The sequence below is a fragment of the Mandrillus leucophaeus genome, unplaced genomic scaffold (assembly GCF_000951045.1).
Source record: "Mandrillus leucophaeus isolate KB7577 unplaced genomic scaffold, Mleu.le_1.0 Scaffold202, whole genome shotgun sequence".
Lineage (NCBI taxonomy): Eukaryota > Metazoa > Chordata > Mammalia > Primates > Cercopithecidae > Mandrillus > Mandrillus leucophaeus.
In genome coordinates this window covers 2,366,021-2,370,783 of record NW_012102055.1, presented here as the reverse complement: position 1 = coordinate 2,370,783, position 4,763 = coordinate 2,366,021, and the positions used below count along the sequence as shown (strand labels likewise).

General features: G+C 45.4%; 1 protein-coding gene across 1 annotated transcript in view; it reads left to right on the top strand.

Annotated features, from left to right (window-relative positions):
* The first annotated feature begins 145 nt into the window (after nt 1–145).
* The window catches only part of BFSP1 (beaded filament structural protein 1, filensin), a 95,398-nt gene continuing 90,780 nt past the window's right edge, over nt 146–4,763 (top strand). The window contains exon 1 of the mRNA XM_011979473.1: nt 146–195. The gene's annotated coding sequence lies outside the window, so the exon portion shown is untranslated. The remainder of the gene's footprint in view (nt 196–4,763) is intronic.

Here is a 4,763-nt window from a genome sequence, read left to right as displayed (position 1 = left end):
GTCGCGGGCCGCGGCGGCGGGGACGCCTCCCGCATTTTTTACCTACTTTGGTGCGATTCCCGCCGCCCTCCCCTGATTGGCCCAGCCTGGCTTGTCCTGCCCTCGCGTGAGGGGAAAAAAAATCTGCACATTTTTCCTCCTTCCCGAGGCGACCGTGGCCATGCAGAGTGCTCTGTGAGTCACCGTTAATTTCAGGTCTGGAAAAACAAGGAAGATTTATTTATCTTTGGGAACTGCCGGGGAAGGAGGCCGGCGGCGCGCAGGGGTGTGGCTGGGAAAGGCCGCGCTGTCCCGGGATGGTGGCGCCAGCCCCGCCGCTCAGTTCTCCGGGTTTTTAATTTGGAATTGTGTTTTTCTAATGGGCGGTTGCGTCGGAAACACGGTTTTCAGAGGGCCGAGATGAATCCCAGCGTTTTTGCTGCGTGTGTTTTTGTGGGAAATAAAGGGAACAGAGAGAATTTTATAAATTAATTTAGGTTACCGAGAACATCATGGCATCGACCAAAACTATTTTAATTCTCCAAATATGAGGCTTTTGGACAAGATGGTCAGTATTTTTTTCTGGCACTATATAAAATCTAGGTTGTATGTGGCTTTTGTTCTGCCCCGCTCAACATAGAAACCCATTTCTCATTACCCTCGTTCTTTTTAAAAAGGACAGTAAGCAAGTTGTGCAGTTTTAAGCCTTTACCACCTGAGACATGATTTTTGGCGGGCTAGAGCAGTGGTTCTTAACTTTAGCATGCATCAGAATCACCTGGAAAAATTGTTCAAAGCTAGATTTGTGTGCCCCATCCCCAAGGTTCCCTCACTACTTCTAAGGTGATGCCTGAGAATGTGCGTTTCTAACACCTCCTAGGTGATGCTGAAGATGCCAGTCCAAGGCCACACTCCTGAGCTGAGAAGGAACCCCCCTGTATCCTACTGCAGCTGGAACCCTCTGCTTTTCTGTTTGCATAGGACCCTGTGGCCTCTACACTTCTTAATATTCAGACTTCCTTTCTAGTCCAAAAGTGAATGGTGCTCATTTAAGGATACATGCCTGCCTGCCTGCTCCAACCTCTCCTGCATTTCGTCCTCCACTCTGCCACCAGAGTTATGTCCAAACATAAGACTGGTCGTGTCACATTCTTGCTTAAAATTTTCTGTGGCTTCCTCCATAACCCTCAGCGGGTCAGTGTGGCCCTTCTGCCTCTGGCCTCAGCCTACTTTTTCTGCCCTATCTCCCATATCTTCCTAAGTGCCCACTGCCCCTCCCAGACGAAACTTCTCATAACAGAACACCTCTTACTAGTTCTAACTACCTTGATCATGGGCCTGCTTATTTTTCAGCCTGGAATGTTCCTACCACCCCTCACATCTGAAGACTTGTCTTACCACTTCCCAAGGATCAATAGTAGTTGCTTCTCTTTTTTTTTTTTAACTTCCTGCCCCCCACCCCTTCCAACTCCTTCACCCCCGTAGTTCCTTCTATAATCCCAGAGTTCATCACTTCTCAAACCTTTTTTTTGTTTTGAGACTGAGTTTCACTCTTGTTGCCCAGGCTGGAGTGCAATGGTGCGATCTCGGCTCACTGCAACCTCCGCCTCTGGGATTCAAGCGATTCCCCTGCCTCAGCCTCCTGAGTAGCTGGGATTACAGGCATGTGCCACCACACCCAGCTAATTTTGTATTTTTAGTAGAGATGGGGTTTCTCCGTGTTGGTCAGGCTGGTCTGGAACTCCCGACCTCGGGTGATCCGGCCACCTTGGCCTCCTGAAGTGCTGAGATTACAGGCGTGAGACACCGAGCATGGCCACTTCTCAAATCTTAATAAAGATCCAAGTCACCTGGGATCCTTGTTAAAATGCAGATTCCAGAGTTGAGGGGTGGAGTCTTAGATGACCCCAGGAAATGCAGATGCTATACTTTGAGTTTGGAGGTTTTATGGTTTTTCCCTACAATTACTGTAGCTCTGTAATTACTTAAGTGCATTTGCCATTACTACCAGATTACGCTGGGAGTTCCTTGAGGTCATGGGATATTTAAGATGCATATGTGTGAACTTGGCATAGCCCCGATACATAGTAGGTGTTTAATAAATGTTCAGTAAGTGAACAAGTATCTGAAGATGTTTTACAATTTATCAAGCTTCTGTATCAGTTTATCACAACTTAAGATGAGCCCCCATTTTTTTTAGGTCCCACTGAACTTCAGCCTCTGCATTTAACACCCAGGTTTTCTAGATAGTGACATTCCTCCTCTCCACAAAGAGGGAAAGAGTTTTCATACAATGCTATAGACTAATAAATATTTATGCCCTCCAGAAGTTGAAAGGTAATCCTCAACGTGAAGGTATTTGAAGTTGGGGCCTTTGGACCATGATTAGGCCATGAGGGCAGAGCCCCCTTTAATAGGATTAGTGCCCTTATAAAAGAGGTCCTAGGCCGGGTGTGGTGGCTCACACCTGTAATCCCAGCACTTTGGAGGGCCAAGGCAGGTGGATCACGAGGTCAGGAGTTCAAAACCAGCCTGGCCCAGATGGTGAAACCCCATCTGTACTAAAAGTACAAAAATTAGCCAGGAGTGGTGGCGGGCACCTGTAATCCCAGCTACTCAGGAGGCTGAGGCAGGGAATTGCTTGAACCCGGGAGGCAGAGGTTGCAGTGAGCTGAGATTGCGCCACTGCACTACATCCTGAGCGACATAGCGAGACCATCTCAAAAAAAAAAAAGAAGTCCTAGGTTGCTGCTTGCTGCTTCCACCATTGTGAGAACACAGCAAAAAGGTTTATCTATGAACCAGGAAGTGGGCTCTCACCATACACTGCTGGCGACTTGATCTTGGACTTCACAGCCTCCAGAACTATGAGAAGTAAATTGCTGTTGTCTGTAAGCCACCCAGTTTATGGTATTCTGCTATAGCAGTCCGAACAGACTAAGACACATAAGGTCTCTCCTTAAATATGAGATTGGTATATTTCATTTTTCATTTAGAAAACATTTTGCATACTTAATCTGTGAACATATAGGCACTTTCATTTAAAACCATTAATATATTGATGTAAGTGGCAGAGAAGAAGAAATGATACATTAACGAGGAGTCTGAAGAGAGATGTGTATTAATAGATAGGCTGGGGAAAGCTCCTTTGCTGGGAGACATAACATTGTCAATATATAGCATAGAAAAAAACTTTAATTTCTCTCCTCCCTCTCCACAAATTCACCTATTTCCTATCTCCTATCCCTATTTTGTCAGTAGTCTTTTTTTTTTTTTTAAATGGAGTCTTGCTGTGTCACCCAGGCTGGAGTGCAGTGACAGGATATCAGCTCACTGCCACCTCCACCTCCTGAGTTCAAGTGATTCTCTTGCGTCAGCCTCCCGAGTAGCTGGGATTACAGGCACCCGTCAGCATGCCCAACTAATTTTGTACTTTTAGTAGAGACGGGGTTTCACCATGTTGGCCAGTCTGGTCTCGAGCTCCTAACCTCAGGTGATCCGCCCGCCTCGGCCTCCCATAGTGCTGGGATTACAGGCACCCGCCACCATGCCCGGCCATCAGTAGTCTTTTTTAAAAATAACTTCATCCTCTAAGACACGTGTGTAGTTTTATTGTAAAAGATTCAAACAATACAACAAAGGAAAAACCCGTTGAGCACCTTCTCTCCTTTCCCATAATCCTAGTCCTCTCCTTAGAGGTAACCACTGATGTCAGTTTGGGTTATGGACTAACAGAAATACACCTTGGGCATATGTTTTGTGTTTTGTTTTGTTTTTATTGGTGTTCTGTGTAATGGTTTTATGTTGGGTATGTAGCATCTTGGAACTTGCTTTTCTGCATTTAATGATTGTCCTGGCAATCTTGCCATATCAGTAAATCATTTCTTATAATTGCTGCAAGGTGTGACTGTTCATTCATTTAACTTTTCCCCTACTGATGGGCATTTAGGTTATTTCCAATCCTTTGCTTTCACAAACAATGCTTCAGTGAACAGCTTTGGGACTGCCTTCTTTGCATACATGAACTGGTAGACCTCTCAGAAAATTCCTCTCATAAAATTACTAAGTCAAAAGGAATGCATAAATTTTATTTTACTAATTACATACTGCCAGATAGCCTTCTAAAAAGGATATACCAATTTATATCCCTCCTACAGTAGTTGAGAATAGCTGCTTAGTCTCCACTGACAGTTTATTAAAAGTTTGAGGAATTTTAGAACAGGCAAAACTATAGTGAAAAAAATCAGAATAGTTGTTAAATAGGGTGGAAGTGGAGATTGACTACAGAGGGGCCTGACAGAATTTTCAGGGGTGATCGTCATTTTTTTTTTTTAATTTGTTAGGGGTTCAAGTTACATGGGTATATAGGAGGCAGAGGGTGCAGTGAGCCAAGATCACACCACTGCACTGCAGCCTGGGCAGCAGAGTGAGACTATCTCAACAACAACAACAAGAAGTTACATGGGTATATACATTTGTCAAAACTTAAGATTTGTGCATTTTGCCGGGCACGGTGGCTCACACCTGTAATCCCAGCACTTTGGGAGGCCGAGATGGGCGGATCACCTAAGGTCAGGAGTTCGGGATCAGCCTGACTAACGTGGTGAAACCCCGTCTCTACTAAAAATACAAAAATTAGCTGGGCGCGGTGGTGGGCGCCTGTAATCCCAGCTACTTAGGAGGCTGAGGCAGGAGAATCGCTTGATCCACGGAGGCGGAGGTTGCCGTGAGCCTAGATCACGCCACTGCACTCTAGGGTGACAGAGCAAGACTCTTGCTCAATT